The following is a 24912-nucleotide window of genomic DNA, read 5'->3' as shown; positions in this document are numbered from 1 at the left end:
ATTGTATTTATTACTGCTTGGTAGTAACTTGATTAAAGTGTAGCTATCATTCTAAGTCTTTTGGATTAAGCACTTGGGCTTCAGACCAGTTGTTTTACATTAGGAAGGTTTGTGGCCTGCACTGTGGTGGCAGGACAGGTAGCTTACATCCTTCTAAGTTGTGAACTGCTGATTGAGGGCCCAGTGTCTGTTATTCTAAAAGTGTATTAGTTCTGGTTTAAGCACTTGGGCTACAGGCCAGTTATTTTACATTAAGAAGGTTCGTGGTCTGCACTCTTGTAGGAGGACAGGCTGGACTCTGCCCTTCTGAGCTGGGAATTTCTGGTTAAAGGCTTATAGTGCCTGCATATTTGAACTGTTTCTTACTGAAATTGGTACACCTTGTTTGCTGTAGCATAGACTAGATCCAGGCCTGCTGAATCTAGCTTTGTTTGTATAACTTGATCACTAATTCAGGCATTCTTTAAAGTATTCAATTGTATTTATTACTGCTTGGTAGTAACTTGATTAAAGTGTAGCTATCATTCTAAGTCTTTTGGATTAAGCACTTGGGCTTCAGACCAGTTGTTTTACATTAGGAAGGTTTGTGGCCTGCACTGTGGTGGCAGGACAGGTAGCTTACATCCTTCTAAGTTGGGAACTGCTGATCGAGGGCTCAGTGTCTGTTATTCTAAAAGTGTATTAGCTCTGGTTTAAGCACTTGGGCTTCAGGCCATTTATTTTACATTAAGAAGGTTCGTGGTCTGCATTCTTGTGGGAGGAGAGGCTGGACTCTGCACTTCTGAGCTGGGAATTTCTGGTTAAAGGCTTATAGTGCCTGCATATTTGAACTGTTTCTTACTGTAATTGGTACACCTTGTTTGCTGTAGCATAGACTAGATCCAGGCCTGCTGAATCTAGCTTTGTTTGCATGCTTGTTGTTTGTTTGCTTGTTATTTCCCTGAAACGCTAATTCCACCTAAAACGCGGCTTTTCAGCACTTCTGTGGATCCCTAGTGATATCTGCATTGCTTACTGTACTTATTTCCTTGTTTCACTTGAAAGAAAGTTACTGTTTGTCGTTTTTGCATTTAAGTTACCTGTAACACATTGCATTTAAGTTACCTGGCACTTGCTCACTAAGTCAGCACTAAAACATTAAAAGCACTACACCCTCACAAACTCCCCTTGAGTACCTTGTTCCCCATTGGCCCTTTTTTTCAATTATAAATAAATTCCCAATACTATTCTAGCATGTCCAAAGGTCAGTTGTCAATCTCCTCTCCGGTCCAACTGGTGAATCTGGGAATCTTGAGGCAATGTTACAACTGCCTCATGTACACAGACAATCCTCTCCTCCTCCCAACAAATTCCAACACATGTGAGAGATGCAACCATATAGCCAAACTGGAGGCTAAGCTCTCTCAACTCAGTACTGGCGTAACCAGTCAGGAGGAGAAGGAAACCACACTCACTACAATTCCAGTCTCACATAGACCTACCATGACAGCAAACCAAACACATAAACACACGAAAACATACTCAGAGGCTCTAAATAAAAATCTGCCTAAGCAGCAAAGACCTCCAGTCATTGTCCATGCTGGTGTGAATGACCTGAGACGTACCTCCCTGGCCTACATGAAAAGAGACATAGAGGAGCTCTCTGAGCATGTAGCCCAGGCCGGTATGACCTTGACCTTGAGTAGCATCTTACGCTCACCAAGAATGATGACACAATATGAAGACAAGATGATCAATTTCAACAATTGGCTTAAATATTGGTGTCATTCAAAGGGGATCCAATGCCTGTCAGCCTGGGATGACATACTCGACAAGCCATGATGCTTCACTAGGGACGGCTTGCACTTGTCACCTCTGGGCTTTCGGATAATGGCAGAGGCTCTTGCTAACCCCATAGTGCCTTTTTTAGGCAAGGCTCAAAAGACAAACCCACTTCCATATGTATCACAAGGGATAAGAAACTAAGAGTAATGCTACTCAATGCCAGAAGTCTAAACCTCAAGATGCACACATTCAAAACTCTCCTTAGCATGGAGAACATCGATATCTGTGCAGTAACAGAAACCTGGTTCAAGGCTCCCGAGAGCACCCCAGCACTACCAGGTTATACCTCATACCATGCTTTTCGGCCCCAAAACTTGGACCGAACCACAAAAGGAGGGGGAGTATCAATATTCATCAAAGATTCCCACACCTCCAGGTTGGTGGCACAGCACGAAGCATCAGAGACTATCCATGTGCAACTAACAGTGGGTAAAACTGCCTTCCAGTTTATAGCCTGCTACAGACCACCCTCCCAAACCCAGGAACCCCACTCGGCCTTCCTGAGAACACTGGAAAATATGAAGGTCTCTCCAAACACCATTATATTGGGCGACTTCAACTACCCAAACATAGACTGGGAGCATTACTCTAGCTCCAATACCCTAGCCCAAAGGTTCCTAGAATTTATAAACTCAAATGCTATGGAACAACTTGTTATCACTCCCACAAGAGGGGAAAACATACTGGACCCGATCATCACCAACATGGGGGCTCTATGCTCCAGACCAGAAGTGTATCCCTCACTGGTAAGATCAGACCATAAACTAATCTCACTGGATATTCACATCCCGACCTCACCCCCTGCCCAGAAAACCACAGTGAAAACTTCTCTAAAGCAAATTTCACACTCCTCAAAACCGAGATGGAATCCTTCAAAGCCCCCGGGCCTGTGGAAAATACGGCCCAGACTGCAGAATCCTTTATAAACGCATTCTATGAACACCTTCAGGAATGCATGGATCATGCAATCCCAAATAAAACCAAGACCCAATCCTCCAAAGGCAGATGTCCTGTCTGGTGGATCCCAGCCATAAACAAACTGTACAATAGAAGGAGGAAGCTACTACATGATAGAGCAAAATCCCAAAAAGGGAAAGCATCTCTGATCAGTATTAGCAAAAAAACTATGGGCACTCATAAAATCGTCTAAGGCCAGCTTTGAGAGAAAAATTGCACAGGACACTAAGGATAATCACAAGGCTTTCTTTAGTTATGTTAGAAACCTGGGTGGGAATTCCCAGATATGCTCAGAATTAGTCCAAAATGACAAAAAATACACCGAACCCACAGACATTGCCAACATCCTAGCTGACAGGTTCAGCGCAAACCCCCCCCACCAAAAGGGCAAATATCTATCCCAGCAGAGTGCTGCCCCCCTGACATCTCAGATGCTCAGGTAAGAGCCGCCTCTCCAAAGCAAAAACACAGCATCAATGGGACCAGACGGTGTCCCGGGCTGCATCCTACATGAACTCCAAGAAGAGCTAAACCCAAACATAAAACTACTGTTCAATCTCAGCCTTACTACAGGATATGTACCCAGAGAGTGGCGTACAGCAACAGTGGTCCCTCTCCACAAAGGTGGTGCCTCAACAGATCCTGGAAACTATCACCCCATAAGCCTGACTAGCTTGGTCTGCAAAGCTATGGAAAGGATCATCATGTACCTCATAAATAAAGATATTGGGGACCTACAGACACTGGATCCTACCCAGTTTGGCTTTGTTAAGGGCAGATCCTGCCTTTTAAACTTGGTCAATTTCTTTGAAACAGTCACCAAGGCCATTGACGAGGGGAAGGTGGTTCACACAGCCTACCTGGACCTCGCAAAAGCCTTCGATACAATACCCCACTCGGGCATTATAGATAAGCTCACCAGCTTAAATATAAACCCCTATGTCACTAGATGGGTTGCAAACTGGCTCAAGGACAGAACCCACATGGTTAGAATTGCTGGAGCCATGTCAGACTCCAAATCAGTTACAAGTGGCGTCCCACAAGGCTCAGTCCTGGGACCTCTCTTGTTCGGTATATATTTCTCGGAGGTACAGGCCAACACAGAAGGACTGTGGCTGACTAAGTTTGCAGATGACTGCAAACTGGGCACCATAATTGACTCTCCAGCCGACACAAGCATCCCCCAAAAGGGCCTCATAGAAACAGACAACTGGTGCCAGAGCCATGGCCTCAAGCTAAACGCCAAAAAGTGTATAGTCATCCCCTTTGGCAAAAACAAAGTTCCCACAAATTACCACATAGGTGGTAATCCATTAAGTACAGAAGAAGTAATTAGGGACCTGGGGACCCGAGTTGATAGCAATCTCTCATTTGACAGCCACGTGGCCAAAGTGGTTAGAAAAACATTTTATATAGCCTACCTAATCATGAAGGGATTCACATCTTGATCAGGGGAGGTCATCGTCCCTCTTTATTCATCCCTCATCAGGCCCATAATTGAGTACAATGCCCCTTTTGGGATGTACCTTACCAGACACCTGGAGCAACTGGAAAGACCCCAAAAGTACCTCACCAAGAGGATCAAAGGGCTCAAACAGATGCCATATGCTGCCCAGTTAAAGAAACTCCAGCTCTACTCAGTGGCATACCACCTGCTCAGAGGCGATCTGTGCCTGACGTATAAAGCCATGTCCAACCCGGAATTAATGGACATGCTGCACCTCAGAAAATCCAAATCCCATCGAGCTACGCGCTTGAGAGACTTGAACCTCAGCACTGAAATAAATAAGACATGCTGGAGGGACAGATTCATAACCCAGAGGCTCCCTTCACTCTGGAATAAAATCCCAGTCCATGTTAGGCAGAGTCCCTCATTGACTCTCTTCAAGAGGAATCTTGATGAGTGGATGGGAGATCATAGGTTTACCCCGGGTATCACTTCTGTGTCACTGTTAGACAGAGGCACAGTATACTAACCTCGAAAAAGGGCATAGCAAAATTAATTTAAAATGGGTGGCGAAAGCCAAACACACTCTGTTTAGGCTTTTAAATGCCCTAGGGTAGATAACCTAGTATGAACCTATGAACCTATGAACTATTCTATCATCCCACCTCTATTTCAACAGCAATACCTTAATTTATTCTACTGATCACCCCTTATTAAATTCTTCAAACCTACCTTTCTTTACTATATCTATATTATCCTACTCTTTCACTTAGAGTCTCTACTTCTAGTATCTATTCTTACTCACCCCACATCTTATCACACTCCATTGTTACCCAGCCTCACTGTCACATCCAGTAACACTACACCATAATTGTAAATAATCCTCCCTCTCACCCTGCTAGCACTCAGCCTGTACTCTATCACATTCCACACTTTCTTTAATTATAAATACACCAAAGAAGATCCCACACTACACACAGATAATTTAAAGGTGAGAACTAAATATAAAAAAATATTTCACTCCACATGCCTCTCATCTAAGCTTGGTCTTGATGGTGGTATATGTCATGAACTTGGCCCTTCACACAGTTGCAACACCTCAGCTACCCCTGGTACTCCTCTTCCAGCTAACCAAGGAAACAATCTACTTTTGGTGAACTTAAATCTTAGGAGCATTTACAATTATCTACCACAGTTACATGCCTATATAGTCTCATGCACCACTGACTTACTAATAATCAGATAAATCTGACTAAAACCAGGTATTAAAGATCAGCAAATTCTCACGTCAAGCAATGACATCATTAGAAATGACAGACAGCATAAGAAAGCTGGTGGCATGGCTATGATATAGAAAAAACACCTTTAAATCACTTCTTACCCCCTCACCCACCCAAACCTTCCAAGTCATCTCTCTCCTGCAAATCAACAGACACAAGAGCATATGCATCACTGCCCATGTACGTATATCCCTCCCAGAAACAACAGCTCATTACTAGAAGAAATCCTGTATTCAATCTGTCATAATATCAACAAGGAATCCAGCATCATTGGTGACGTTAACATAGATTGCCTACTTATCATCTCTGAATCTCCCATATACTCTCCATCAATTTCTTTAAATATACAAACCAAGTAATAGGGAGTGTGAATTAGCCTGGATCCTCACCACAACCCCTAAGAAAATTAACACTCCTGGCTGCCTACCTGACACCATCAGTGACCATCTCCCGACCTTTGCTATGAGACATTTTAGCATGCGCATAAACACACACTCTGTAATAATGATCATACACTCTCCTCCTTCAGTAATGACACCTTCATTAACTACCTCAACAAATACAACTCGGAGCATTCTAAAATACTAACAAATAGATAATGCCATAACTCACTTAGCAACACATTCCTTAATATACTAAGCAGACTAGATCCCATCAGATCTAAGCAAATCAAATACAACCTTGTCCCATAGCTCACAAAAAAAACTATGCAACTCATGCTAGCAGAGAAAAAGCTTGAAAAGCATAGTCTACAGGAAAAAAACACAAAAATGACAACATTTTAGACAGTTTAGGAACCTTTCTAAATTAAAAATCAGACGAGACTTAATACTTTTCCAAGGCAACCACCAACATAATCCTAAGCTTTTCTGGAAGATAATCAAAAGACAATTATACCCAGGCTGAACTATGACGCCTTCACCAAATACCACAGTAACTCAGTCCCTTTAGTTACCCATTTCAATTCTCATTTCATACACTCTGCCCTCTTCCTACTTAACAACAAACCACCCACCAGTCTCACTATCCCAAACAGTACTAATCACCACCAAATTCATTTCTCTCTCTAGCCAGTATCTACCTCCTCTATCAAAAAACACCTCCTGAAACTAAAATATTCCTCACCAGCTCCTGACAACCTGCCACCTGCATATCTCAGAATGACTGCAAATGCTATAGCATAACATGTATCTATAGTCAACAACTGGTGGTGAATTATAGAAAGCTACACCCCTGCCATCTAGGAAAAATCCCACATCATACGTCTATATAAGGGGAGAACCTCTACTGACCTCACCAGTTACTGACCTATTGCCATTCTACCTCCACTCTCTAAAATATTAGAATACACATTCAGTCCCAACTCCTTCCCCATCATCACAATAACAATCTCTGCTCCAACACTCAACATAGTTTCTGACCTCACAACAGCACCGCTACTGCTCTGCTCAGCTTTATAGAAGTCATAAACTCTAAATAGAAGCACGATCAACCTAGTATCCTCCCCATTCTTAGACATGTCAAAAGCATTCGACACAGTTTCCCACCAACACCTGCTCCGTGAACTATTCTCCCTAGGGTTCTCCCATTCATCCCTTAGCTGGTTCCACAGCTATATCACAAACAGACTCCAGGCTGTAAAATGGAAACAAGATCTCTCTCTGTTTCTGTCTGTCTTTATTGGCATATGTCAGCCATCTTTTCTAGTCCCTTTACTATGGAACATATTCCCTAATAATCTTCATCAAAGAAACCATCATATTACAATTTGCATACCGTGCCAGACTCACATGCTCCGCACCAAGACTACTCCTACTCCACAACATGAGCAGGACTCCTTTTCCTCAACTGAGGCATGCCTAGATGACTTCCAACTACTTTTAAATGCTAAAAAAATGAATGATGTTGTCATCAAAATCTCTGTCAGCAAAGAAACAATCCTTCAACATCACATGAGCAAATAATACCTCAAAAGAAACAGTTTCCAATGCAAAGCTTCTTGGTGTCTTAATTAATGATAATTTAAAATATGATCAACACATTACTCAAGGCATCAAGAAAACTCACCAAATGTTGGGCTTCCTCTACAGAAAAATCCCTTTCTCACTGACTCCTCTAGGAATTCTTTAGCAAAATAGTACCTTCTTCCCTCACTTCTCTATGCAGTACCCATCCTGACAAATCTTTGCTCCACCCTAAAAAAATAAACCAGGGGTTGCTACAATAAAATAGCCAAGTTTGCATCCAGCTTAACCAAACCATTCACATGACTACCCAGCACTGAAGTACATACATTGGCTCTAACTACCTACTCCTAACTGCTTACTGTCCACAGAATAATGCACAAACATGACACTACAAAACACCCTCAAACACTACTTCTTTCCTATGATTTTCCACTCGTAGAACAAATATCTCTTGTCCAGGACCAAGTCTCATAACAGAGCAGGCAATTCACTTTATGCAAGCTATGTTGCTAAGCACTGGAACTCCATCCCACTCACCCTTAAACAAGATAACATTATTACGTTTCAAGCACAACCTAAAACAACACCTAACTTCCTCATGGTTCTGTTCATGTTCCCATCCTGACTAAACTCATCTTTTTTTCCTGTTTCTCTTCCAGTGGCAATCTCTCTATCAATCATCCTGACTCTTTCACCTTTCTTATCCTTGTCTGCTTCTCTTTCATCCCCACTGTGATGCCCGAGCACTGGCCCAGTAATCAAGGAGCCTCAATCTACACCACTAGCACCAGTGAGGGGCATCCACATTGGCAGGATAACAAGTACACATGCAGTAAAGTGCAATTTCCCTTAAGAGCGCACAGAGCTCGCAGTCCATTTGGGGCTGGTCTCTCACTTTCTCTCCAGATCCCCAATAAGACTCCCCACTGGCACAACTATAGGGTTAAGATCTCAGCTGAGTGGTTCAAGCCAAAACCTCCAGCACCCTCTCTGTCCAACTAGTGCTTCGTGTCCCTGCCCAAGCAGCTGATACACACACACACACACACACACACACACACACACACACACACACACACACTTTGAGATTTGAATTATATATAAACACACAGTCACTCCTGGAGAAGGCTGGCACAGGTTCACCAGCTACACCCCTTTCTGCCCAGACTATACAGTAGTACCACCTGCTACCAACCGCTACTATCAGCTACTAAAAGGCCCTTACCATAGGGTGTCCAATTCTACTCTGCAATGTTATTATTATCCAAATGGTAAGTGTGACTGAAACTTGAAAGCTATTTAGGAGTGACTTGTACAATATCACCAAATACATGCAAGTACTCTAAAAGCTTAAATTATATCTACACAAAACAGCCACAGTTAAAAGATTTTAAAATATTTAATAATAAATAATGAAAACAAAATACAATACGCATTAATTCAACACAGTGACAATAGAGAGTACAGAAATCACAGGAAACCCTTTAAAACGTCATAGTAGGATAGTCTCACATAAATATAGAAAACATCTTCACTAATCTCACTGTATTTCTATCTATCTCTAAGAAAAATCACTGTTCTAAATAACTTACTTACAGAGCAAAGCAAAGTGCTGGTGAGGTGTTGTCAGCTTCAGAACAGAATACAAAATGCAATCTCTTTCTCTTGAGATAGTTCTTAAATTGATAATACTCATTACTGCTGCGTCATTTCAGATCATTCTTGCCATTTCTGCTTAAGTTTCCCAGGCTCACATAACTTAAAATTTAAAATGTCTTTGTGATCTGTAGCTGCCAGGAAGTCACAGTAATAAAAGACACTTTACATGTGAAACTAGTAATTATATCTGTCTTAAGACAAATGAAAGAATTTTCAGCTACAGACATCCTGTCTCCTAGCTTGAGATCACACGCAGTCATAAAATTCATTATTTATCAGATTTCTTCCAGCAGGGTGCACTGTGTTTACATTTTTAAAGCTCAGCACATAGCACAGTTTTCTTACATTTGTCAAACAAGCCTGTAGATCATATTAATATTTACAATGACATTGAATTATTTATATCTAGCTAGGCTTGCAGCCTCTCAGTTTATCACATTCCCCCCTGAAAACTCAAGCTAGTTTTTCAAGTGTGCCTTGAGAAATGTTGCTTGAGAGGTTTGAGTCTATTTGGGTATATTTTAACTTGTGTAACACTGCTCAGATTTCTCAAACCTGGGTAGGAGATAGCAGCTGGGACATGCTACCGCTTCCACTGAGGTTTCAGTCTGAGCCTCACTGAGGAGATCAGTCACCATATCTCCCTCAGACTCCTCCTGCAATCTACTGCAAATTCTCAGCACAAGTGTGCAGTCTGTCTAGGTCTCCCCAGGCTACCAGACCCACATGCTTGTCTCCAAGCCTGACTGTGTAACTGCATGAACACACGGTACTGCATTATCAAAATCTAGCTAGGCTGGCAACCTGTCAGTTTATCACACCCACTACTGCTCCTATAACCCAACAAACTATATTTTTAATCTTGTCCTACTAAGACCCCCTTCTTACCCACCTTTCATCTTACTTATCTATTGTTATGTCAACCTGTCTACTACCAGACCTTTTTTTACTTATGTTTTTCTTGATCATTTCTGCTTATGACTTTCCTCCTCCTCTATTTTCTGTTCTGCACTCATGGCATCCTATCTCATTAATGTCAATATACACTGACAGGTGGTGCAGCGGTGCAGTGGTTAGCATTGTTGCCTCCCAGCAAGAGGTTTTCCAGTTTGAATCGCAGCTAGGGTGCCTTCTGTGCAGAGTGTGCATGTCCTCCCTACATTTTCATAAGTTTCTTCTGGGTGGTCCAGTTTCCTCCCACATTCCAAAGACATGTGCCTGGATCATTTCTTCCTGGGCCTCTGAAAATGGGCTTTGTCCCAGTTGGACTTTCCTGGTAAACAAATGTTAAACAAATAAAATACGGAACCTATGTGCATTATCATTGGTCTTGTATCTCTAGCTATTAAAAAGCAAGCACAAACCACTTCACAAACTAGGAATGACAAAAGATGAGCAATGGCAAACAATCCCAAAATAGGCTGGTTTAATATATTAAGTTAGCAAAAAATGCTTTCGGGGAGCCCAATGTCTCTCCTTCCTCAGACAAAATTTACAAACAACTACCTACCATAGTTATACAATGTGATTTCAATTATGCAATCAGGTTTAATTGAATAAATACAGCGTAGTAAACAAAAAACAATAAGTTAACTAAAAAACTTAAATAAATGTTACAACACATTATTCCTGTTCACTAACAAAATATATATGTGTATGTGTGTACATACACATTCATAACTAATCTAGTTAGAACATACTTTAAAAAGATTTATTAAAATAATTAATGACAGATAATAAACCCCTCAAAAGCTTACCATCTTAAACTTTAAAATGGGGAGCATTCCCACACTTACTTAATCTAACCAAATTCATATTAGAAAAAGAAGCAAATTATATTTCTCTGACAAATTACACAATCATAGTACCATATAACACCACAATAAATCTACCTTTTCATGGATAAAAGTTTTAAAACACAAGTAATAGAAACATACTCATTTAAACCAGGGTGCATATATGCACCAGTATGAATCTGCCAAACCAATTCATTTATTTCTAAATGGGTCTGCCAAGGACCACCCTTATTATCCACCCCAATTATTGATCTTAAGCTATTTGTTAGAAAACTCAACCTAAAGATATTGATGGGTGATCGTACTGTTTCAGCAGGTTCACTCAGAGTTTCTAGTGTTTATAATCCCCCCCTGCATGAAACTTTGCGTCTTTTTGAAAAAATGTGTGAGTATGATCTAAGGGCTCTTAAGTCTGATAAGTTCTCTTATAAGTGACCTGTCAACATCACCAGATACCAGCGTGAATTTTGGGTTTTGTTGAAAAACTGTAATATTAGAGTCATGAAACCAGATAAGGTATGTGGTTTAGTGTTTATGGATAATTTTTTGTATGTTCAGAAAATGTTGATCTTCCTAAACACTGACTTTTATGAAGTTGTGAGTATTAATGAAGTTAACATCACCTATGCAAAAATTAGGGGAATGATTGAAGATTTATTTCTAGAAAGACTTATTGATCTTGACCTGTATCAATATTTGAATGTTTTAGCCCCTAGGTTACCGGTTTTGTTCGGCATTCCAAAAACTCACAAAAGTTTATCACAACCCCCCTTTCGTCCTATTGTTGATGGTCACGGATCTATTACTTTTGCATGTGCCAAATTTATTGACAGTATACTAAGGCCCTTAATCAACCAGGAACCCCAGATCTGTAAAGATTCCTGGAGCTTTCTTCATGAAATCAAAAAGATTCCTTTTGACGTAAGCTTCTGGTTTTTAACCATTGATATCAAAGATCTTTACACGGTTATACCACAAGATCTCGGTATCCAGTGGGTTTGTGAATTCTTACACGACAAAAAGATGGATGACAATATTATTAATTTGGTTGAGACTCTATTGGAAATTGTTTTAAACAACAATTTTATGCTGTTTGATAAAAAAATGTACTTACAAAAATCCGGGGTGGCTATGGGGTCGCCCTGTGGTGGCAGTTTTGCCAATTGTGTGTTGGCGTTTTGGGAAAAGACCCTGTTGTTCCCTGATGTTACTTTTAGGGAAAGTGTCGCCTGGTACACAAGATACCAGGACGACATGTTCCTTATTTGGAAAGCATCACCCTCTGAAGTTCCTACTTTCTTAAGGACCATTTCTAGTATGACTTCTTTTTTGGAATTTACATACAACTTGCAGGAATTTAGCATTAACTATTTGGACATTTTGGTTATTAAAGGCGAGATGAATTTGAGATATAAGAGTGTCATTTACCGAAAGCCCACTTATTCTAATGCATTCTTGCATTTTACTAGCTGTCATCCTAGTTACCAAAAGAAAGCAGTAGTGATGGGTCAGATGGTGAGGGCGGCCAGGATGGTGTCGGACTTTGAGGATTTTTTGTTTGAATGTGAACAGTTGAGTCAAATGTTTTTGAACAGAGGTTATCCTTCCTCACGGTTGTTTGATATTAGAACAGAAGTAACAAACAAAAGAAGATCTGTTTTTTATAAACCAATCCTCTCGTTTGTAGGCACCATTTCTGAAACCACCCCTACCTGTGAATTTGGATTGGATGATCACACCAACAATCAGGTCCCTCTTGGAACTAGGTTTTTTTGCACCTTTTCTGTGGATCAGTATGAGATCAAGAAGGTGCTTAATAAAAATTGGGCTGTGATTATGGATGACAGTTATTTGTCACATCGATTAGGTGATGTCCCGAAAATCACTTTTAGAAGGGGGCGTAATTTAAAAACCATGCTGGAGTTTAAACCACAATCTTTTGGTCAACGTGCCTCAGGAATGACTAAGTGTGGGGCATGTAACCAATGCAAGCATGTATTGACTGATTCAAAGGTTAAAGTTAGGAACGAAGAACATAACATAATAGGGAAACATAACTGTGAGACAAACAGCGTGGTTTATTTGGCTTTGTGTCAGAAATGTGCTGCTTTCTATATAGGAAAAACAGAAAGGAAGCTCAAGCAGCGCATTTATGAACACATATATGCTATTTCTAGGCACGATTTAAATAATGCCCTTGCAGGGCACATAAGTGCTTCCCCTGACCATTATTTTAAGTTTACTATTTTGGGGAAAATAATGGTGGATAATAAGGGTGGTCCTTGGCAGACCCATTTAGAAATAAATGAATTGGTTTGGCAGATTCGTACTGGTGCATATATGCACCCTGGTTTAAATGAGTATGTTTCTATTACTTGTGTTTTAAAACTTTTATCCATGAAAAGGTAGATTTATTGTGGTGTTATATGGTACTATGATTGTGTAATTTGTCAGAGAAATATAATTTGCTTCTTTTTCTAATATGAATTTGGTTAGATTAAGTAAGTGTGGGAATGCTCCCCATTTTAAAGTTTAAGATGGTAAGCTTTTGAGGGGTTTATTATCTGTCAAAATTATTTTAATAAATCTTTTTAAAGTATGTTCTAACTAGATTAGTTATGAATGTGTATGTACACACATACACATATATATTTTGTTAGTGAACAGGAATAATGTGCTGTAACATTTATTTATTAAGTTTTTTAGTTAACTTATTGTTTTTTGTTTATTACGCTGTATTTATTCAATTAAACCTGATTGCATAATTGAAATCACATTGTATAAATATGGTAGGTAGTTGTTTGTAAATTTTGTCTGAGGAAGGAGAGACAATGGGCTCCCCGAAAACGTTTTTTGCTAACTTAATATATTAAACCAGCCTATTTTGGGATTGTTTGCCGTTGCTCATCTTTTGTCATCTCTAGCTATTACATGTTAACATGTCTTTAACTTATGCAAAATAATACAACTTCTAAAATATACAATAAATGTCTTTAGTGTTTGTCTCAATAGTACCTAAAAATAATGCTTAAATGGCTTAATTTTTATTATTTTTTATTGTAAATATATATTTTATGTAGAGCTTTTCTTCCTGGGTCTCCCCTGAAAATGGGACTTGTGCCCAGTCGGACATTACCAGTAAACAAAAGACAATCAATAAATAAATAAAAATAATACGATTTATCTCACCTCTGCCTTCACTCTCTCACCATTCCTCACATCTCAGTTACCCAGAACTCTGCAGAGTGCCCCTGATTTTATCTCATGTTTTTGACCTTTTTCCCTTTGTAAATTTTTTTTTTCTGGTAAATTTTTGATAATTACAATTGGCCAGTAAAGCTAGGCATTAGAGTGTCATCTGTGTTGGCATCATTAATAGTTCTTTTAGTGTTAAAAACCCTCCTTTGTGACACTTTGCTCCTATTTCTGAATTCTGCAAGGTCTCTACTCTGTGACATCACAATGTTCAAACATGATGTCACTTGAATGATAAATGCTGGAGAACCATCACCTGGAGCACCTGTTGTGCTGCCTGTGGGTTTATTTATTTATTTATTTTTAGAGCAACAAAACAGCTTGCTTCATTGCTCTAAAAAAGTAAACAACACCCTAGGGATTGCCTAGTTAGCCTACGAGCAAGGCTGGCCCTGCTTTCACCTCTACACCTGATATCATATGGAATAAAATTGTCACACTTTCATAAAAAGGATCATGGATTATAACAATAATTTGCCATTTTTATTAATCAAATGTGGATTTAATATCCAATTTGAAGTTAATCATGTAGAAGTTTGAAGGGTGAGATTAAGATGCATAAACAAATGATCTGAAAATAATGTATAGTTTTTAGTTAAATGTTAATTATAAGTCAGTCCAAGGGTTTAAACAAAAATGAAAAAATCAATTCACAACTACAATTTTTGTAGTTTTGCCTGAGGGGTGAAAGGCACAGTGTGGACTAAAAAAGATCATATGATTCTCTCATATCTTGTAAAAGACACAGTTCTGTCTTTTTTTAAATACAGAAGACACCTGTTCATCATAGGTAAGTAGTAGGCTAGCTCCTCTTGTGGGCTATATTAAGCTAGCCCAGTTTCCTTAAAGATTAGGCTCAAAGCCTGTACTTTGTATTTGTGAGGTAAACACCTTAACCATTATGTCAGCTCCCCAACCCAAACTGAGTACACAGCAGGTTCCACTGAGATTTGAACTCAGATCGCTACAGTCAGAGTCCAGATTAATAATCATTACACCATGGAACCTCATGGTTTTACTCCAGTGAGTTCTGGGTTATGGGCCCAGCATGTTTCCTCTGTACCACTCTGCTGCCTCTAATAGAGAACCTATTGTTAAGTTCCAACTGCCACCTAAAGGGAAAATTTGGTTATTACAGGAAGAAAAGGTGCCTGAGATAGCCCAACCTTTCACTGCAAGGCACATACATCCAGGCTAGAGTAAGGGGAATAAATAAGAGAGGACTTTCATGTACTGTGACAATACATCACTTTTAAGTATCTTTTTTAAAAAGTATTATTTTGAACAGAAAAGCTTTCTCATCACATTTATGATCAACCATAGGAACGAATGTTAATTCTCAGCATATGTTTGTATTTTTTCTTATATTACATATGTATTCTTTGTAACTTATGCAACTTTTTTGATTGTCACAACTTAATTTTGTATTTTCTTATATTATGTATTCTCTGTGGGGTTACTTTGACTGTATCATGCTATACTTGTGATTATGTATTCTCTATAACTGCTGGGGCTTTTCCCCTGGGTTTCTGCTGAAAATGGGTTACCCACCCAGTCGGACTATCCAAGTAAACAAACATTAAATAAATAAATAAATTAGAATAGCCACTCCATAAGTATTCATTCAGGGCTCAGAGGCAAATATGTACGATACTTGTTTCCTTTCAAAAGTCATAAATTATGAAACATGCATTTGTGCCATTTGTATAAAGTGTACATTTGTTTTCATACTCTAAAATAGATGCCAAAAAGTCTATGCCATATCTGCAAAGGGATAAAGCCCTGACTTCAGCCCAGATGACCCAGGTTTATCTTGTATGCCTAATGATGCAGGCAAGGAGGATGGGCATATTCATCTTGAGGAGGAGATGGTAAGCAATGAATGGGGGACGTTTGTGCATTATTCTCCCTGATGGAGACAAGAGAGACAATACTACTGCTGCCTAGAGTGGGCTAGATATCTGGCTGCCATTAAGCTTTTTGCAGAAAAGATGAGCTGGGTAGCAATGATGCCCATTGCATGACCCTCCCTCAGGTGTTACTGATGTTTTTGGGGTGTTAATTAAATCATAAACATTCACTGGCAGCATTATGATCTTACACCAGGTGCCTTGATCTTCTCACCAGCCTTAAACAGAGATTAGATGAAATTTGGGGATGTAATGGGAGGTTTAGTAGACCTATTAGAAGAAAAGAGAGCTTGTGGGGAAACTAATGGTCAGTTGTGTGGAGCAAAAATAATGTGGCTGCATATAAACTCTAAGATGACATTTTTAAGTGAGGTATCATCTTTACTAAGCATGACATGTTATTAATTGCACACGGCTAAATTGGAAATAAGGAAGGCCTACCTGTCCCTCATGTTGAATTAAAGTAACATGAGAAAATTTCAAAAGCTGACCATTTAAAATTGTTCAATAACCTTCTATTTGATCTGAATGTTGAGTTTTGTAATGGCAACCTATGAACTAATCAAATGACTGCTAGCTCCCCTGCCTCCTGATCTAAGCCAGTAAACTCCAAATGAAAGTAACTGACAACATCTGATCAACAGCTGTAACCGTCTCCCCTAACTAACTTAAACCCAATGATAATAGATTAACAGTGTAATATTTTTTGTTTTTTTCAAGAACTGTCAGTGATATACTGCATAGTTAAGTACACATATTTTCTTCTCATAAGTTTATGAACTAAATTGCAATTGTATAATAAAAGAGTTCTACATATGATAAATTGCTCTAATGGGGGGGTTGCAGCATAAGGGTTGGTATTGGCAAGGTGTGAATGGTCTTGTGAAACAATTGTCTGGTGTTTCATATGATCCTATGATCTTATAATATAATGATCAAAATTGTATGACCTTATTATGATGATGGCCTGCAAAGAAAAAGAAGAGAAAGTTAGAGTTCTCCATAAAAAGGACTCTGACCCAGGAAAGTCACAAAACAATTTTAATTTTCTTGGACAAGTGTTATAAACAAGCATAGAATGTTAAACCTATAGGTTTATGGTTGCGATCAAGAGATTCCAGATATAACAAGTTACCAGACTAACAAAGCAAACTGTAAGATTTCAGCTGCTAATAGGTCAATGTGACATTGCATATTAATGATAAGCAATTAGCCACATACTTAAAGGTTTCATTGAAATTTAGCATTAAAGTAAGTAACAGGTAGCAAGAGTTGCAATGGTCATTGGTCATGTTATAAAGCAACTGGAACAACTGCAAATAACACACCTCTGGAAATGAAAGTAACTTCTTACAATATGCAAAACTAAATCAGACATTTTTTGTTCAAAATGTATGTTATTCTTTGCATTTGATAAAGGTGGCTGCCTAACCTTCTTCTTAGTTTTGAAAACTACTGCTATGGAATCATGAAGAATGAATCTGCTGTCTAAATTAATGTAGCGTGTATTGCATTTCTATCTTAATTACATCAGCAGAAGGTTTTTACTATCTGTAAAAAGAAGTTATCAACTGAGCCTCATGCAATAGCAAGACCACAGTGTAAGTAAGAAGTTGCTTTTCTGAGAAAATATGTTGTTTTTGCTTACCCAGAAGGTATGTGAGTCATTGTATAATACCTTCTACAACATCATTTTGTTGGAATGGTTATAGAAAAGCACTTAAGAAAACTAGTAAACAGCAAAACTTCAATAAATAAATAAATAAAGCAATAGACCATAATCTTTGTTCATACAAAATCAGACAAGTTTAACATCATGACATCATGTGTACAACTGGAAATGAAATTAGTCGTAAAACAAAGTGTAAGAAAACAAGAAATACAGTTTAATAAAACATGTTCAGAACCGTAATATCCTCATGTGTGGGCACAGATGTTACTTGACTTTTTGTTTTTTGGAACTAGGCTGTAGCTTAGATAACACATACAACTCAAAATAGGTTCCTACAAACAGTGGAATAGGGCTACCTGAATATCAGGGAAAACAAATAGCTTGAAAGATTGGTAGATTTTATGATTAGGTAGCATAATTATGCTCCATCAAATATTACAACCAATGCATAATATTTTAAAACTGATTCCTGTGTGGTGCATATCTCTCAACTGTACAAAAATGTGCAAAATGTCCAGATTTTGGCCTCACATTTTAGGTCCATTTTTCATATACTTGTGGTTTTCTTGCAAATTAGTGGTAATTCATTACAGATTGACTATTACACAAAAGAGAATTCCTGTATCCAACTCTTCCACAAACACATTCAAGCCCAAACAGGCTAGAAAAATATACCAGGAATACCGGATAAACCACAGTAGGTTTCTTTTATTGTTGACAAGAATACGGAGACACAATTTGGTTGAGCGCTTTCATCTAGATCACCAGATTTCATCAGAACAAACACTACAGACTTCATAACACTTAAATATAAAAAATCTCCCGCCCTTTACATCAATTATACAATTAAATATATTGTTGCTGTTAAAATTTAAAGAGAAAAGGATTTTTTTCTTTCTCTTGTATTAAGAAAACACGTCAATGACAAAAAATCAAGTTTATAGGCAATCACTTGTCATTCCTTAAAATACCTAAAAATACCTAACTTTTAAAACACATACCACATTTTCTAACAACGTATGTCATATTTATATTATTCGTCCCCTAAAATATGTGGACGTTGTGAAATGTGTGACTAAACATATATATACCCTTTATCTTAGTTAAATATAATGATTATTTACCATACATTTGGGGTTTGTTGTTCCTATCACATGTAATACATATTATTCATCTTACCCCTAAAGTAACTTTTTAAGCTACTCATCTTTAATAATATATGGTACTTTATGTGTTAATGTACATCACTAGGCCTCATAAGCTAAGGCATTCTATACTGTATTGCATAATATTACCTACTAAATATACATATATCTATTATTACAAAGTTGTGTTAAATTGTATTATAACTATGTTTTTACTAGTGGTTTAGTGGGTATGACTTCATTTAATCCTGGGTATGTTCCTGCATCTAGTTTTAACTGCCATTTGATTTCCCTTTCACTAACCATAGCTTTGATGTTACCTCCTCTTGGATTGGGTGTAATCACCTCTAATATTCCAAATTTGAAACCCACACATTCTGGATTATTTATTATATGCCGAGATAATGCATTGTTTGTGTCTTGTATATTAATACAATACATGTGGTCATATATTCTATTCTTAAGAAGTCGATCTGTCTTTCCTACATAATAACTTTTGCATGTTTCACATATTGCCAAGTAAACTATGTGTTTCGTTTGGCAATTTCCAGATTTAAACACTATCTATCTATCTAAGCTATGGTTAGTGAAAGGGAAATCAAATGGCAGTTAAAACTAGATGCAGGAACATACCCAGGATTAAATGAAGTCATACCCACTAAACCACTAGTAAAAACATAGCTATAATACAATTTAACACAACTTTGTAATAATAGATATATGTATATTTAGTAGGTAATATTATGCAATACAGTATAGAATGCCTTAGCTTATGAGGCCTAGTGATGTACATCAACACATAAAGTACCATATATTATTAAAGATGAGTAGCTTAAAAAGTTACTTTAGGGGTAAGATGAATAATATGTATTACATGTGATAGGAACAACAAACCCCAAATGTATGGTAAATAATCATTATATTTAACTAAGATAAAGGGTATATATATGTATTACATGTGATAGGAACAACAAACCCCAAATGTATGGTAAATAATCATTATATTTAACTAAGATAAAGGGTATATATATGTTTAGTCACACATTTCACAACGTCCACATATTTTAGGGGACGAATAATATAAATATGACATACGTTGTTAGAAAATGTGGTATGTGTTTTAAAAGTTAGGTATTTTTAGGTATTTTAAGGAATGACAAGTGATTGCATATAAACTTGATTTTTTGTCATTGACTTGTGTTTTCTTAATACAAGAGAAAGAAAAAAATCCTTTTCTCTTTAAATTTTAACAGCAACAATATATTTAATTGTATAATTGATGTAAAGGGCGGGAGATTTTTTATATTTAAGTGTTATGAAGTCTGTAGTGTTTGTTCTGATGAAATCTGGTGATCTAGATGAAAGCGCTCAACCAAATTGTGTCTCCGTATTCTTGTCAACAATAAAAGAAACCTACTGTCATTACAGATTGAATTAGAAAATAATGACAGACATTTGAGTTTCAGACTTCATCTCCTTCAGAAAATTCATGCTAATGCAAAACTTGTTATTTTATCAACTTTCTAGGCTTGTAAGAGCAATATTTAAAATGTGTCCATTTTTTAAGCCTTTGTCCCACTTTTATTTATGGCTTTGCCCAGATTTCTTGCTCTAAGAGGTTGAGAGGTGTGCTGGTGGGCACAATAAATAAGTTACAGTTAAATCTTCAGTGAGTTTCATAATGAGTATGAATAAAAAAATTCCTTTGCATCTTCATTTCCCAGGATTCCTTTGGAGTCCCTCTCCAGTGAACAGTATAAACAAGCAAAACCTGTATTGCCACCTCTACTCATATCCTAAATGCAGTGCATGCTTTGTTGTCATCCTAAAGAACTCTTTGGACATGAATATCCTCAGTTAATTGCCAGATGTCATCAATTAACAAAAGCCATTGTACTAAACTCATTGGCACATTGCAAATAAATAATGTTAGCAATATGGGTCAGTCACAGCAGTCCAGGTCCTAACTAGGTATAGTCCCACATCTTATCATGGCAGTTTACCTGCTATCATAAGAAGGATATACAGTTAAAAAGACTCAATACTTCATGTACTCATACATACCCAAAAGTAAATGTAAAGGTATTCAGACGTCCTTGCCCATTTATTCTGATATACTTATTTATAAGGTGGATAACCAGCCAATTATTGTGTTCCATGTTAAGGCATTGGTTTTCAAAGAATGGCTAAGCCAGGTTTCACATCCTTCAGTTTATAAGTATAGCTATTTAATGCCATTTCAGGAAAAAGGGTTTGGGAATACTGTCATCAAAATGTCTTCCAGAAATGATGGCATTGAAAAAGAACAGACATGATCCAGGCATTAGTAACAGGAGATGCTCATCACCATCCTGTGACCTCCTTTCAATTAACAAATTACACAGATTCATGTGGTATTGAAAGACGAGCATCATGATGACTCATCTCGAAGCCCAGAGCTAACCCCCCCCCCCAGAATATACCACTTCCATACCACAATCCATATCTTGCTTTGCAGATCAATCAGTAACACCTTTAACCTTCTCTTTGGTCAAGACCATGTTAACTATATTAAAAAAGAGTTGAAGGATTTTATCTGGGAAGGGAGGACAGCAAGGGTGAAGTGGGATATGTGGATTCTTCCAATAGAACAAGGTGGACTAGGATTACCCAGTCTGAGGGGGCATTTTAAACCAACACAGTTAAGGCTCTTATACATAACACAAGCAGAAAACTATAATTCAAAGTGGAAAGAAATGATGCTGACACAGGAAGGAAGCTCAAGAAATAAGGAGAGATTGCAATTTTGGATGCAGACTCTTAAGGAGAACAATATTAGTCATACAGAGTATTATAGTCATAAAATAGTAGGGAGTATTCTAAAAGCCAAATCAGCACAAGAATGGAGAAAATAGATTTTGCCAATAGTGATGACTGTGGTCTGGTATACAGATAATAGGCAAGAGGGGGCTGGCAGTAATTGGAGAAAACTGGCAAAGGAACCACGGTTTTGGTAGCAAATAACTAGAATGAGAAAGTTAATAGAATGGGAAGAGGCCAAGAATTTATTTGGGCTGCTGGTTAGAGATCGCCTTCCCTATCAAGGATTGATATGAGAGTGTAGGCAAAGAGAAGGAAATAGGGGACTCCTGAATGAAAGACCAGCACTAGTAGAGTTTTTAATAGAATCTAGAAGAGAAGCGGCTGTTAAAAAAAGGAATAATTCTTAAAGCATATAAAATATTGCAAGATAGTTATAAGAATCAATCAGAGGAGCTCAGAAAAGATTGGGAAGAGAGATCAGATAAGCAATTCACAAAGAGACAATGGAAGGATATATGTATAGCTCACAAATATGCAACAAAGTCTAGAAGATTTAGGATCTTTGCCTGGAAGTGTTTACATAGATAGTTTTATACCTCAAGTAGACTCCAAAGAATTTTTCCTCAGGTAGATAGCAAATGTTGGAGGTTTGACGAGCAAGAAAGAGTTGGCTGGGAACTTGTTTTTTGGGAGTGCAATGAGCTAGCAGACTTTAGGGATTCCCTGCAGACTGCTTTGTCAGATATGCTGGGTGAGCAGATTGAATTGACTGGGGAGATGATTTTTTGAGTTATGATGCAGAATCGGAATTGCCTAGACATAATAAAGCCTTGCTGAGTCTAATTATGGTGGCTGCAAAAAAGCAATAACTAGAAAATGGAAATCAAAGTTTAGACCAACTTTACTAGTAGTAGTGAATATAGTAACAGAGGTAAAACAACTGGAATTGGGATCTTTAGAAAAGGGAGGGAGCAAACTGCATGGGATAAATGGGAATTGCGGGAACAATATATGCAGAGCAGGAATGAGGTTTAAGAGGCAGGAATTGAATGAGCCATATAATGCTTAACTGACAATGACTGGATAGATTATAAGTGATGTACAATGTTTGCAGCTACAGTTGTTTCAATGGTGTTTGTGATGTATACTGTTTGTAACTAAAGTGGTGTCATGTTGTTTGTTTTTCATTTATATAAATGTAAGATTGCCTATGTCATATGTTAAAATTTAATAAAGATTTTTGCTGGCAAAAAAAAGACCATGTTAACTATTGTTAATACCTTTATTAAGTGGCTTGCACTCATTACCAAATGACACATTCTGAGCAAACATCCATCTGCATATAGGCCTGCACATGCAATCCTATCATCCACTTTGAGTTCTGCATGCTTTATGCCCAGTAATACTTTTTACTCACTTTAAACAAACAGTGATAGTGGAAAGAAGAGCTACAGACTGGAGGCAGAAATCATAAACTGAGAAAAAGTATAGCTATGGTGCTTCTCTTATGTTTCCAAGTTTATTTCACTTTTCAGTTCAAAATATTAGATATAATGTTAAGATTCATTATCATATACTTTACATGAACTGGGTGGGAAATTAGCATCCCAATAGCACCCATCTGTGTACATCACTGAAGTCAATAGCATTTAGTGACCGTTTTTGACATCGCCTTCATTGTTGTTTTTGACTGTTCATAATATGGTGAAGGCTAACACACTGTCCTCCAAGTGTCCTCACAGGACTCTATAAACATATACAAATATGTTAATATTTATTTGAAGAAACAGCCATTCACTCATCTTCTCTCTCACAGCAAGATCACAAGTAGTACTAGCTGAAAAATCTTTCCATTCAAAATATAATAAAATTAGGATTTATTTTCCATAAAAATTAATGCCATCTGCTCAGGAAATAATTTCCCGGTATTCCACATTAATTTTATGAAATAGTTTGCACAGAGGTTGCCTTTAAGTCAACTTGATTTTACTAAAAAAATATGTCCTTTTGATCTCTTCATCTGTATGCATATTGGAAATATGTTTTTGATCTGTTGGCATTTTCTCAACAGAATGTCCATGCCACAATCTGTCTATAATGTTTCATTCTCATCACATTTAATCATATTTCTGGCTATCAAGCTTAGTGACAGAGGATGTCCAAAGTATGGACAAACGTTGTACAGATACACAGGTTCATCATCATCTTCTTCTTTTGGCTGTTCGTAATTTCATAATCATTCTTAAGGTCTCTGTGTTAACCCCTCAATGACACCTCTTAGTGTGTTTGCGCGGTGCCCTACAGAATTAAGTGAATGCATCCAGTTTCATTTATTGGCTAAGTCCTGTCTGCATGTGTTCTGTCTGGTTCCTGGGTAGGGTCACTAGTCCTGTTTGGACACTGCTGCGTTTCATGCAAAGGAGATAAGCACAGCTAAACCTAACATTTATTTCCTCTGTTTCCCATTTTTACACTGAGCTGCACATTGTGCAAACACTGTCCACCCAAAAAAAGCAATCTATGACATGCACACTACAAAATGTTACTACGCATAAAGTATTTCTACATAGGTCTGGGTTTGAACTCTCACTCCAATGAATCTTCAGAACACAATAAGAGTGCTTTATCCCTCTTTGCCACACAAACATCTTTGCAGCAAGGAACTGATGTCATTCTGCATACAACCAACTGCAACATCACCTACAGTAATATGAAACCATTTGACAGTTATTTGTACATTTATTAATGTTGGATGTAGTGCACTGAGTCATCACACAACCAGTTATGAGTATTCCTTGCAAACACGCAGCTCTGTCTTACCTTTCTGTGTTTGTTGCCTGTTCTTCTCTTATCTGACCAGCAATATAAGACATGCAGTCTGTAAGCAGATAATCTGTTTCCATTTTTTCCTGTCCCTTGCATCTTGCTCTGTCACACCAAATACCTGCATGTCCTCTCTCATCACATCCATACACCTTGTCTTAGGCCTTCCTCTTTTCCTCTTACCTGACAGCTCCATCCTTAGCATCCTTTTCGCAACATACCCGGCATCCCTTCTCAGCACATATCCAAACCAACATAATCTCGCCTCTCTGGTGTTGTCTCCAAACTTTTCAACCTGAGCTAACCCTCTAACATACTGACCTAATCCTGTCCATCCTCGTCACACCCAGTGCAAATCTTAGCATCTTTAACTCT

This window comes from Protopterus annectens, chromosome 8.part0 (assembly GCF_019279795.1).
Source record: "Protopterus annectens isolate FY-2018-M chromosome 8.part0, PAN1.0, whole genome shotgun sequence".
In the NCBI taxonomy this organism is placed as follows: domain Eukaryota; kingdom Metazoa; phylum Chordata; order Ceratodontiformes; family Protopteridae; genus Protopterus; species Protopterus annectens.
Note: the sequence above shows the minus strand (reverse complement) of the source record.